A 13,901-nucleotide genomic window follows, 5' to 3' on the forward strand; every position below is an offset into this window, starting at 1 on the left:
GCCCGCCCGCCCCGCCCGCGCCGGCCCACGGCGGGCGGGACCGGCCGCCACCGCCCGACGGGGCGGCCCCGCCGCCCGGCCCCGGACCGGCTCCGCGGACCCCAGGCCGACTGGCTACCCGGGCAGGGCGCCTTTCGGGTTACCTGCGGACTACGCTGGGGCTCCGTCTGCCTTATATGCGGGATATGCGTGGGCTGCGCACGGGCCACCCGTGACCGCGGCTCGGCGCGTGGGAACAAAGAGTAGCGTCCAGGGGCCGGGCTCCTGGGACGGAAGGAGGGGCGGGGGCACCCATGGAAATAAGCCCGCAACTGGGAACAACGAAAGGCTCCTATCCCAGTCCTTCTTTGCGGTACAAATGGGGCCTCGATCGTGCTGGTCACGGGTGCGTGGTTTCGAGGACTACTTTATAATTCCCTGCGAAAGGCAAAAGGCAACAAACGTGGGCGCAGGGGAACACGCATATTTTTTCCAAGTGAGTTGGTGCCGAGGAAGAGCCTGGCTCTCCGTCTGCACGGAGAGCTGCAGGGCCAGCTCCCACCGCCAGCCTCGCCAGAGCCTGTCCTGGAGCGAGGCTCGCATCACCAAGTCCCTCTGGAGGGATGCTGGGAGACCGAATCGGGCGTGCCGGCATTTTAATGTTGCAGTTGGGTTAGACCAGATGAGATTGTGATGAAAGGGAGTGACAGCAAGGTTAACGGCAAACATCAGGGGCAATTAGCACACGGAGGGGTGGCAGCGGAGCTGGCGGCAGCTCAGTACCTGTCCAGATGCAACTCCTTGGCTTTCCAAGGGAGGCTTCTGATGTGTTTGTTTGACCCAGCTCGTTTCACGGATCCAGTTTGAAGGTATAGAGGAGAATGCGTGAGGGAAAGGAAGACAGAAGTACAGAGAGGCGGGATCGGGTGGGAACCTTTGAACTCGCTTTAACCCCATGGACAAACCCTAATACGGAACCACATCCTGAAACGTACAGTGTGATGAGGTCATTAAAAATACAAGGGTGTCCTTTGAGAAACTGAAGGCTCATCCACTGGGAACTGGGCTGAAATGTCTCATTTCACAAAGGCCAAGTAATGAATCTTTGGGAAACAACATTTCTTCAGAAGAAATATCGGACATTTGAGTGTCTGGTTTTGCTACATAACAGGGGGGAAGAAAGCCGAATATTTGATGTTAAAAAAAAAAAATCCAAGTACCAAAACAAATTCAATCCTGCCTTGGAGCTAGTCAAACCTTTTACTGTGATAAAGTTCAAAATTTTCGGTGTGCCTGTGCCAGAACATGTACAAAAGATGAAATATTATACGTACTCCATCTGGGCTTTGTGGCACTGAAATATGATAATGAAATACAAAAGCACACAGAGCAAATTGAGAAGGCAAAGCCGAAACAATCATGTTTTACATTATTGAGATGAAATAACTATGATATTGTCAAACAAGGTAAGTCAAAATATGTCATGCTGGCTTTTTTAAAGAGAAATTTGCATTCACAGAGATATCTCAGCATTATTTCAAAGAAGTAATGAACAGTTTTCCAAGGATAGCTCAGGCTGCTGCACCAGGATAAGAGTTTCAGAAGTAGTAAACGTTTATTTTCAATGTTCGTCATTCAAGCATTTGTCATGTGATGTCACAAGGAGCTCTGGGGTTATATCTGGCACATATAAATGTGCTTTTGAAAATATTATCCTCAGCCAAGATTTGAATTGATAAATGAGAGCCAGAGACCTTTTCTAGTAGCTGCTCTTTTTGGGACTGCACGTATCTCCCACCCACCCACCTTTTCGTCATTCAGAAGCCTGGGTCAAGCCTTTGTCTTCCCTGCTGAGTGTTTCAATGGCAGGACAACTGCCACAGGACTTGCTCTCAGCTCTGCCCCTCTCCCCTCCCTCTCTGATGCTGTATCTTCAGAGCAGATTGTCACAGTGTTAGTGGCATGGTCTGTGCGACCATGTTTTATAAGTAACCTCGGGCTTTCTTGTGCATTTTTTTCCGGCTCTCCCAACAACAGGCAGATGGATGGGTGCAGGCAGATCTCTCCTGTGACTCCCAGTAGGCAGGCATGGGGTGCGCCACAGCTCACAGGAGGGATCAGCAGCTTTCTGCAGCAGGAGGCACTTGTGAGAAGATGTACAAAAGGCAGCACCCAGTTTAGGGGAGGTTTTCACCTGCACTGCACTGGGACATTACAGGGGTCCAAGCAGTCTTTAGTTTCTTTCACAGCAGCTTTAGTGCACGCACAATCAAACCTTTTTTGCAGCATCTCTAGCAGGCACCAATGGCTTGGAGCTGATATTGACATGCAGTGTTGTACCACAGGACTGAGGAAATCAAGTGGTTCAGAGTCACCAGCTCACTGTGCCCCAGGAGTTTAGGCTGAGGCACTTAATCAGGTGGGAGAGAAGAAAGGATGGAAAGCAAACTCCGAGCTGTGGGTCTGGGGGAAGACAAGGATGGAGGCATTGCAAACCAGAGCAGGGAGGAGGGGAGCGGGGAGAAGGCTGCACTTGCCACTGGAACCTGCGTGATCCAGCCAGAGCCTGGTACTTGGGTGAAAGGGAAAAAGGAAAGGAAAAATTTATGAACTATCCCTAGGAATGTCCTGCACTTGGCAAGAGTCTGTGGACAGAGACAGTGACTCACAGAGAGTGGGACATAGAGGGATGGGGACTCAGAGGACCCCAGGCAGCAGCAGGGAAGAGAGAGGTTGGTCCAGGGTGCCTCCCAAGCAGCGCTCATGAATATCTGGCAGAGGAGCATCTGCAAAGAAGGGTCTAGCAGCCTCCCCCCTTGTGAGGGAGAAAGCCTTTTGTGTAGATCAAAAGCACAGCAGAGCCCTCTTATTACAGTCCTGGGCTGGAGAAACAGCAGCCTGCTTTCTGCATCTCCAAATAGGACAGTCTGTTAAACACGATGCCTCTGAAATGTGCTAAGGCAGATGCATCAGTAGGATTTGTTATATGCAGTGTTGAACACATTAAAATACATGCTGAGAGGATGCAAGGCAGGAGGCTAGAGTGCAGAGACTTGGTTCTGTTAGACTGTGTGTGGAACAAGCCCCCGCGGTGCTGACAGGGAGGATTTGTTTTTTCCCCAAGGAATGCTGAGTCGTCATTTCTCTCCCAGGTCAGCTGGAAACATGGAGAGGGCAGGTAAAGCCAGTGGGTGGCACTGCCTCCTGCTCTTCCCTGGGGGCCTGGCCTCTTCTGTTATCTTCTCACAGAGAGCAATGTCTGGTAATACCCCTGAAGGGTATGAGTGGGTGAATCCTGTCTGTGAGAAACCAGGGACACTGTATGGAGAGGCAATAGAGAGAGAGCAGGCTGCCATGAGGGGCCAGAGCTGGCAGTGAGATGTGCTGCTTCTTCAGATGTCCCCTCCTGGGCTCCGGCAGATGAAGGTGGTTCCTGCCCAAGGGCTGGAGGCTGCAGCCATCCTCAAGCAATCCTTTTGCCTACGCAGCACCCGGTAGGTGCAGAGCTGCTTTATTTAATTACGTTAGCAAAGCATCGGGTGGAAGGATCAAATCATTTTGTGGAAGGGACAGCACATCTTTCTCAGCCTGGGGAAGGGAGACAGCAAGTAGCATACAGCAGGCAGCTGCCTGCAACTGTGAAACAGCCAAAATAATCAATACTCTGTAGATGTAGATGAGTCTGGTTTTTTTATTAGCACCTCTCACAGCTCTGGCCATCTGTCCCCTGGTGACCACTGGGTGTGACTGGAGCTCTGCAGGTCCTGTGAGACAGTTCGTGCTGTTTGGGCTAGGATCACTTCTCATGATAGAAATTAATTCTGCCCCCGAGGCTGGGCTGGGAGGTGGAGTTGGTGATGCAACACTTTCTTCATGAGGATCAAGGCACAAGCTGCTTTGACAGCAAGGCAGTCTTTTTGTCTTGGAAGGGAAGCACACAGATCTGGTGCAGGGTCTGTGTCCCCAGGCTGCTCTTTGAGGGTGCTGCATAGTCAGATAGACAGGCTTGCAGGGAAAAAAAGCTATTTTGGAAATTGTGTTTTCTGGTCTGTGAAAAGTGGCAAGACCTAGAAAGAGGAAAAAAGTAGATTCTGTATTGGCATGAATTTTTTGTTCTTCTTTCAAGGAAATCTCAAAAACTATTGTTTCAGGTCAAGGCATTTTGATTCAAGTCATACAAAGGGTTGCATTTGAACCTCTGTCTTTTAAGCAGCATAAGACATATGCAATGTCTTTTTAGGAGAAAAAAACACCAAACCCCTCAAACAAACCAAACAAACCAAAACACAAAAATTAAAGTCAACAAGCCCAAAAGTCCAAAAGCTCAGAGTGTTATCTGAAGGAGCTCGAAGGAGTCTGGGTGTCACTGAAAGGGGCTCCAGTGCCTGCATGAGGCTCCTGCAGAAGCTTTGTCATCTCAGCAGGTTGGGCACAGACTCCATCCTCTGTAAAAGAAGGTCACCTCAGAACAGAGCAATATTTTTTTCCTTCTTTTTCTTGCCCCTCAGCAGCCTCCCACACCCTTCTGGATTGCCACCCTTGCTTTCAGAATTCTGCGATGCTTTCACTGTTACTCTGTAGCTGCTTTTACCCCCACCTTCTCACCCCATCAACTGAGCTCTGGTGGGCATCCATGCAAGTCCTCTTTTCAATCCTTTTATGCTGAGCATTTGAGATTGTCTTGTTGAGATATGCCTGTAGCACGTTGAGTTATGTCTGACATGTCTGTAGCATGTTGAGATAGTTGCTGACTTCAGTTTTCACCCTTTAGGTTGTCATTTTCTCACACTGGGAAATACTTCCTACTGTTTCCTTTGAAAGATGGTACAGAAAATATGCTGAGTGGTAGATCTCTAAAGTATAAGGTCAGGGGAGGTGATTAGACTGTGTAGTCCAAACTCCTCTGCCCCTCACAGCTTGTTGAATTTCATCTAGTTAGAGCTGTATGGAGTGTGACAACCTGTGCTTCTCTTTGGCCATATCATACTTACACAAAGGCAATCAGGGCTAGATTTCACCATAAAGCTGCTTTGCAGAAGTTACATTCCTGAATGTGGAAGGCCTCAACACACAGGGACAAACCGAAACAGTTTGACTCTGTATCTCAACCCACAGGCCACTTCACCTTGCCTTCCCCCACACAGCCTTCCAGAAGGTGCGTGGGCGACAGGGGCAAGAGCCATCCTATTGTGCATGCCCTATAGGCAGCATCTTGAGACCAACAGCAAGTCTACAGGATGGGCACAGCCTCCCTCGGGACACAAAACCCTGGTGGGACAGGCTATCGAGTGCCTCTCCCATTCCAAAACTTGTGATGTTTAATCAGCCTCATGGAAAAAACATGTCTCATTTTGCATTGGAGTTTGCTTGGCATCCATCTGTGGCTACTAGCAGTTTCTGTACCCTGTACTGATGGCTTAAAGGGCATGGCACCTCTGGAAGCAAGGGGTGACATGCTCTCCTCAACAGTGCTGGGCTTGTGGTAGTGGAGCAAATATTACAGAATCCCAGAATCCCAGAATATGCTGAGTTGGAAAGGACCTGCAAGGATCATTGAGTCCAACTCCTGGCCCTGCACAGGAACATCCCCAAGAATCACACCATGTGCCTGAGAGTATTGTCCAAATGCTTCTTGAACTCTGTCAGGCTTGGTGCTGTGACCACTTCCCTGGGGAGCCTGTTGCAGTGCCCAGCCACCCTCTGGGTGAAGAACGTTTTTCTGATATCCAGCCTAAACCTCCCCTGACACAACTTCAGACCATTACCTTGGGTCCTGTCACTGGTCACCACAGAGAAGAGATCAGTGCCTGCCCCTCCTCTTCCCCTCAAGAGGAAGTTGTAACTGCAGTGACGTTTCCCCTCAGTGTCCTCTGCTCCAGGCTGAACAGACCAAGTGACCTCAGCCACTCCTCATACGGCTTCCACTCTAGACTCTTCACCGTCTTCATTGCCCTCTTTTGGATGCTCTCTAATACCTTAATATCTTTCTTATATTGCAGTGACCAAAACTGAACAGAGCGTTCAAGGTGTGGCCACACCAGCGAAGAGCAGAGCGGGACAATCCCCTCCCTCAACCGGCTGGCGATGCTGTGCCTGATGCACCCAGGACATGGTATAGGTGGAGCAGTTGTGTTGGACAGGGTACAATTTGAAGCTGTTGCACCTCAAAGTTTCTTCACATTTTCTTCTTCATGGGTATCTTTTTTTGGCAGCAGGTAAGTCTCTTCCTTAAGCCCAGGATTCTGTATCTAAAGGTCCTACATTCAGTTTTCACAGGGAGCTGCTCTGGGAGCATATTTTACATCTATTAATAAATCAGACACCACAGGGTCATCTCCTGGATTAACGTTCTGCATGTGTCTTGAGCCTCCCATCATGGGTAACTTACCTCCCGACCCTCTTTGGTGCTCAGGAAACATACAGCAACTTGATTCCCCATAAAAAAACCCATCATGACGTGTAGGATATCAGAGAATTGTGAATCCTAAATGGAGACGGTTTTTGAGAGCTGACTGTCAAAGTGTGGCAATGTTAAGAGTCAGCAGATATCATCCCAGAAGGGTTTGTTTCCTGCCAGCGATCCCAGGTGCTGTACCACTGACAGCACCACAATGATTATACCTGGAATTAGATTTCCACATGATTATGACTTGTAAATGGTCCATGATTATACCTTGTGCTGTGGTTCTGCCTCCTTGTGATGGTGAGGATGGGCAGGTGGGCAGTGTGCTGTGCTGTGAGGGCTGCAGCTCCTGCCCCTGCTGTTTCCCACATGTCCAGGGCTCTGCAGCCACTGCTGGGTTTCTCTCCTGCTACTGGCCTGGCTCCTTATGCACTGGCTCCTCACCCACAGCTGGAAATCACAATGGCTTTAACCTGGGATTGTGGCTGCTGCAAAACAGGAGAAAAGGCATCTGTCATCCTCTCTCCCCGGCAGGAAAAGGCAGCAGGGAGAGATGAGAGCTGCACTCAGAAGAGGCCGCTGCAGCTCCTCTGACATCTTTGGCACCTGTTGTGGCATTTCCTTTGGGAAAGCAAAGCTAATGGAGAGCTGCTCACAGGAAAAGGGATGCCTGTGCTTTGTTTTGCAGGTACAGGAAGAGGCAGGTGGTACAGGCAAGTTGCCTGCCCTCTGGCACCTGAGAGGAGCCTGCCTTATGCCCTAGTGAGGCGGTGTCCCACCCAAAACCAAGAGGGACAGAGCACTGGGAAAGGGCAAGAGGGCTGTGGAGAGCAGTGTTGCAAAGTGTCAAAAATAATGGGGCAAAGTGGGATTTCCCCTAAACCTAGGCACCATGCTGGGGTCTGGTAATGATCTTGGCCATCTGGAAGGCTGTGAATGTTGCTGAGGGGCTGCAACAATAGAAGCTATAGAAGCAAATGAGAACCTATAGAAACAGGGACAGAGCTCCCTCCCAGCCCTGTCCTCTTTGATTTAAGCTGGAAAATTAATGAATAAGCCTTGCTTGGAGTCTTACTTCCAAGGGCAACTGTGCTGGGCGCTCCAGTTGCAGCCACTGAATTCTCCCACTGCAGAGTGTCCATGCTGCCACACCAAGAAAATCAGGATTAAGGAGCTTCTCTCCCTGCCCCAACGCCCCCAGCCACCTCTGAGTCAGTTGCTGATGAGGATTTCTGGAGGAGGGGAGGGAAAGGTCAGGTACCAGCTCAGTGGAGGTGTTTTCAAACCGCAGTGGTAGGAAGGGGCTGCTGGGCTGCCAGCAGTCACATGCCCAAGCTGCACTCCATGCCAGCCCTGGTGCTCCCCTCACCGGTGCCCTGCACACCCCAGCGGCCTGTCCCCTTGATAAACGGATATCCCACTCCCTTTTCTATGTTAAAGTAAGCCAACTTAGGTAATGATTACAGGATGCTGTGAGAAGGACAGGTAGGTTGCTAGATGTTGGGATAGGCTGCAGCAGTTTTTTTGCTGACAAATATGAGTCTGCATGAGCTTTTCCCTTCTAACTCCTTGCTTCTGGTTGTTTCTTCCTTTTCTTTTCTCATCTTGTGGGCTGAGGTTTCCTTGGCTTAATCTCTGAAAGAATGCCTCGAGATGCTTCTCCTTTTTGTTAATTGATTTCCTCTGCCAAAATTTCAGGTCTGAAGTGTGAGAGGAAAGGGGAGAAAGAGAAGAGATGACTTCTCCCTTCTGAAAAGGATGCTGCCTGTCTCTTTTTGTAAAGCAGGGAGGCAAGGTGCCATTGAGGCCCCTCATGAGCTAAGTTTTGTGGCTGGCGTGTCCCTGGTACATATGCATGGTACAGCTGGAATGTGTGTTCCTCAAAGCCCAGTAACTGTTAAACAGCAATTTATTTTTTATGATGCAAGAGCTTGTTGGTACAAGGCTGAGAACAAAAAGTTTCAAGAAAACTGAATCAAATGCTACCACCAAGCACAGGTGTCTTAAGAAAGTGTCTCTCATTTTCCCAGGGTACTTTGCCCAAAATGCATGCACGTGCACCGGTCCAGGATCTGATGATCCAACAAGTAAACCCATCACGGCCTCCCTGTAATTCTGGATGTCCCCTTTCTGGAACAGCTCCCAGCTTCTTTTCATCTTTTTGTTAAAGAGTAAGTGTATCCCCAGCATCCAGACCAAGTGCATGTCTCATCTCTGAATCATCCCGGGGTGCTGTGACTGAGGAAGGGGCTCTGTGGCTCTCACTGGGGTTGACAAGGATGGAGGGAGAAACCCATGTGCTCTAACCACAGCTCACCAGTCAGAGAAGCTGTGATCCCCAGGATGTCCTCCCAAATAGGGGGAGGCAAACCACCTAGGCAGAGCCTCACAGCAGGATTTCCCCCTGCGACCTTAAATGACTACACACAGCGTTTATAGTGCTGCCCGCTGTTCTCTGCATGCATGACAAGGTCTTTGTAATTAATTTATACGAGATGCACAGCCAACCGTACTTGCACAGCATACTAGAGATTAAATTTAACATCAAAGACCAATTGTGAATGTTTCTTGGCATATATAGGCCACCTAGTTTAACATTTCAGCTCTTTCTGTAGTTAACTGCTTCAGTTCCTGGACAATGCCAGGCAGCTGCCAACAGCTGGAAGGCTCCAGCAGGACAGGCAGAGTATCCACCACAGACCTCTTTGCCTATGTGGCACTTTCAGAGTCACAGCTGTGCAGGACAACACTCAGTGCAAGACCATGAAGGTGAATATTCAAAGCGGGACCCTCAGTAGAGCTGGGGCTGGTGGTTTGCTGCAGGTATAGCTTCCCTGGTCAACAGCTGTGCTCTTCTCAGAGACACTTGTGTCACTGGTTGTGATCTCTGCTGCAGCAGGGTTGCTGCCAAGCAAGCTCCTGCTCTCTGGTGAGTTTTTGGTTGGTCACGCATAGCAGAGCATCGCTGTCTGCCTCTCATTGCTCCCGACCTGGCCATGGGGCATCCTGCCTGACCTGTTAGACATTGATGTGTGTAGCTGAGAGCACTTGGTAGCTGATGGCAGGATCTTGAGGACAGGAGGAGACCAAGGCCTGGCCTTGGAAAGAAAGGGAGACCAAGGCCTTTGTGACCATCTAGCAGGATGGAAATGTTCCACTGCCTGCTAGTTACATAAATATAATGCTTGGCATCTTTGCATATATACTTTTAATGCCATGAATGCCTCTGCCAACTCCCATATTTTCCACTGTGCTGGGTTCTGTTCTCAGTATATTTTGCCAATTTACTAAACATATTTTCAGTCCCACTAGGGTAAATAGAAAGCTTCCTGCATCTGGCCTCTTCACGTCTCTGGGCGCTCTGACAGCTGCCCTCATGCCAAAAGTGGGGCCAGTTCCCAATGCAGCTGTTCCTGGAGCCTGTTCTCCTCTCCGGGAGCAAGAAGAAATAGCAGCACTTCTAAGAAGCATGGATGAAGGGAAATGCACCCCTTAAAAGTGGAATTCAAAGTCATGGATAGGTTTGGGGAGAAGAAACTTGGAAGGAGGGAAAAAGAATTAATGCAGGTTCTTAATTTTTAAATTGCACAGACTTTGTCCTGTCCCTACTTTTCCCCTGCACCCCCAGCTTCAGGGATGTGCAAACACCTCTGAAGCAGCAGGTGTTAACAGTAAGTGAAACTGTCCATCATAGCTCTGAACCAAAACTGCAGTTCCCCTATGTGGCAAGAGCCAGTCCAAAGCCTATGAACTTCCATTTTAACTAGAGATGCAGTAGGATGCTGCCTGTAGTGAGTGCTTCTACCTAATATGTTTTAAACCTAAGTGATATAAGAAGTAAATAAGCAGTACAAATGGTAAGAAGTCGCCTTGCTTTCTAATAATCAAAATTAAGCTTTAAATGCAAATTAATTTTAACAACAGTAGGCAGGCTTGAAATAAGGCTTTAGACCTGGCCATGTTTCCCATCACCCTCTTCCTGAAATTTCTATCCATAGCCAAAAAGGGTCAGTTTTATTGCTGAAGGTACCTCACCACAAGACACAGAGTCTCCAATGGTATATGTTGTTCAGGACAAGCTCCAGCCCTCACTCCTAGCCTTGAGCTAGTGCAGATTCAGACTGAATTTTAAACACTGTGTTTCTATTCCCCACATAAAGAGCCAGGAGAAGTTAAATCCTGTATCAGCTGGAAATGGGACTGCAGCACACAGCTTTTCTTTTCAGATCTGGGTCAGTCCCTAGGCCAGGCACAGCTTGGACATAGCTATGGGATGTTCAGATCCAAACAGAGCAAGGCCTTGGTTTTACACACTTTTCCAGTGTATCCTTGTCATCAGAGGTGCCTTCTCCAATGTCCACCTCGGTGAGATGAAAACTGACCTCTGCCCACACTTTCTAGTAAAAATACAATGATATTTTTCCAAAGATGTGTAAAATATAATTTTCTTGGGGCACTGGGTAGGGCCTGGTAGCCAAGGAGACAAATGGCATGACATTTTAAAAAAACTCAGCACTATCAGAGAGGTAAAAGCCTGCTTTATAGGAAATACTGGGAACTATTTTAAGGGAGTGAAATTAGCAGTTTAAAGCCTTACCTTTGTGGGAAGGACATATGGGAAAAAATGAGATGTTCATAATTTAAATCCAACCTTGCTTATTACAAGTGTGAGTTCCAGCTTCTGTTTGGGAGTAGATCTACCAAGGCTGTACACTCCCATATCCCTTTTAAAGTAAGTAGAAGCCAATTAATGCTTAGTAGATTTTCTAGGGTCACATCTGACAGATCTCACTAATTTTATTGAGAAAAATCTTTATGGGGCAATAGAAAAGCCCATAATGTCCACATTCTTTACTCCTGAAGCCTGGAGTTATTTGCTCTGATAACTTCAGCACAGACTACTGGAACCACATTAGCTTGGGGTCCAGGAACCTAATCCCCGTACAAGGTTCCTCCATATTTTTTTAACCCTTGTATTGTCTAAGGTGATCTTCTGCAATCTCCTTTACCTACTCTGTATGTTCATGCAGAGTTCTTTTTGATTATACAAATCCATTTCCTCAATGTGCTTTGTTACGGTGGAGCAGCCTTGCACTTCCTTATTCAGCAGAAACAGCTCTTGCAAACAGCCCAGATACCTTCACTTGGCAAAGCAGCACATCTGCATCATTCTTACTAATCAACAGAGATTTCTGTTGCCCTTTTCGGGTAACAGTATGTCAACAGACATTCAGCCTTCCTCTGCACTGCGGTGGCACCATCTCTGCAATGAGTTGTTGTCATGGTTTGAGACAGCCCAAAATCCAATTCTGATTCCTAGCCCCCCTCCCACATCTCAACCCCATGTGAGATGGGTTTTCCAGACAAAAACACAAGACTCAATATGGGGGGAAAGGAATATATTACAAAGACTATACACATAAATAAATACTATAATACACTGCATATGATCTTAACTCCATTTCTATCTCTACCATGACAATAATATTTACAATGGGCCAAATCTCTTCTCCCTCCAAATAAAAGTCCAGGAGAGAAGAAGAAGAAAAGACCCCTTCCAGTCTCTCAGCAGCAGGTCTCTCTAGGCAGCAAGCTCTTCTTCTCTTCCATGTAGCAGAAGCAGTTGCTGGCTCCCTGCCAGCACACACGAGGGAGGCCTCCAAGCCTCTCTCGGCCCCCGTCTCCAAACAAGGGGTCTTTCCGTGGACTGCGGTACCCCAGACAAGGTTGCTCCACCATGGTCATATCACGAAGCACCGGGGTCTTCGTGACGGTCTGGTATCCTCAGGGGAAATCAAGCCCCTTCACAGAGCTCCCATGCTCTGACTCAAAGATGGCTGCCAGCTTCTCTGAAGCTGCAGCAGGGGGGCCAAGGTCACCCCACACACACACATTCCTTTGGCCGTCCTGGCTTATCTCTCAGGAGGCCGGAGCTTCTTAGCTCCCCTCTGTAGTGCATACTGCACTCCAAGACTCTTTCAAGTGAGTCCAGTCATCCTCCTCTCTCTCAGAGGAGTCTCCAAGGGAGTTTGGGGATTTTGGTTGTCCAGTTCTTACCCCGAAACTCTGTCTCTGTTGCTGGCTCTTTTCTCTTTTCTTCAGACAGCTCTCTGTCTGCCCCAGCTGCATACCGGCTTCTGCTGCTCCTTCGGTCCTTATCAGTTGGCTCTTTGCCACTGCTCTTCGGACGCTGCTGTTCTACTGCTGCTCCGTCTGCCGCTCCCAGCGTCTCCCACTGCTGCCTACAGGGGAGAAACTCCCCCAGCTCCTAGCCACAGGCACTCAGCCCAGCTTCAACACCATTCCAAGTCCCCAAAGCCCCCCAAGGTGCTCCTCGTGGCCTCACCACAACATGGCCACCTCTTCTAACAACAAGAACCACTGCTTCTTTTCCGGTCCAGAGAGATATGTTTATATTTTGCAGGAGCACTGATTGGGTCAAACCCCAAGGGTCACCACCCCCTGGGGGTTACCACTTTCCTAGTTTCAGGGGGAAAACCTGGCTCAAACCACTACAGTTGTGCACAGGACTGTGTGCCCTCTTCCAGCGTTATTGATGCTGTATGGTCAGACCCACAGCCACACACTTCCATTGCTGGGTGTAGGGGTGAGGGCTGCAGAGCATCCCCCTCCCCACAGAAAAGTTGTTGCAGATATACGAGGTGCCAGCAAGGTAGTGTTAAAGAAAGAACCCACAACAAAAGCCCCTATCTGGAGACCTCTGCCGTTTCCAGTCAATCCTGAGCAGGACAGGCTTTAGGATAACTGTACAAACTCTTCATCCGCTTGGGGAATTAACATGAGTAAGTAGAGTTTTGGAGGCAGGAGCACTAACATTGACGCTGCTGTTCGGGGCAACTCCTGTGAGACATTCCTGCTCTCAGTGAAGAATGATTTGAGAAGGAGAGTACAAGCACATACACGAGGTACAGAAGGACACGTGCCGGTCCCACGGCTCTATATTCAATTTTGCAGTTTTGTTTTCCTCTCCTCTTTTAGCGAGTTTTAATATTACCTGTACATGTGCCATTAGGTGGACTTGTACCAGTGAAATGACCCCTCTGATGACAAAAGATCTTTGCTTAATTGGCAGAAAGAGCCTCTAGGCCCTCAAGAGAACCTTTGTCTGTGTTATAACAAACAGCAGTCACCATGGCATTTTAAGCTGTCTAAGGAAATGTGTACCTTAAGGTAAAATATGAGTGTTTGAACTGGCTTTGTGAGCATTTGCTAAGTCTCACGTACTTCTGCGCAATGTGCCCAGCATAAACAGTGGATTCGTATTTTACAGACGTGAGCTCATTAGGGCTGATCTAAGCCTCCTGGTGCAAGTGACTGCCAGGTTCCCCATGGGGACAGCCAGGAGAGTGGCAACGAGTTAGCTAAAACCTACCTGCTTTAATCCTATAAAAGGAATTTGGGAGGAGTTTAATGAGCTCTAAGCTCACACGTGTTATTTTTCCATGGTGTGTTGTTTTTGCTGGTGTGGTATCCCAGCATGACAGGCCCACACTGCTGC

The 13,901-nt window shown here is 48.6% G+C and overlaps 1 protein-coding gene across 1 annotated transcript in view; it reads right to left on the reverse strand.

Moving 5' to 3' along the window:
- Nucleotides 1–240, reverse strand: part of TP53I11 (tumor protein p53 inducible protein 11) — a 25,616-nt gene extending 25,376 nt beyond the window's left edge. Inside the window, exon 1 of the mRNA XM_027704548.1 lies at nt 144–240. The gene's annotated coding sequence lies outside the window, so the exon portion shown is untranslated. The remainder of the gene's footprint in view (nt 1–143) is intronic.
- Nucleotides 241–13,901: the final 13,661 nt, after the last annotated feature.

Source organism: Neopelma chrysocephalum, unplaced genomic scaffold (assembly GCF_003984885.1).
Source record: "Neopelma chrysocephalum unplaced genomic scaffold, ASM398488v2 Primary Assembly neopelma1_24, whole genome shotgun sequence".
Lineage (NCBI taxonomy): Eukaryota > Metazoa > Chordata > Aves > Passeriformes > Pipridae > Neopelma > Neopelma chrysocephalum.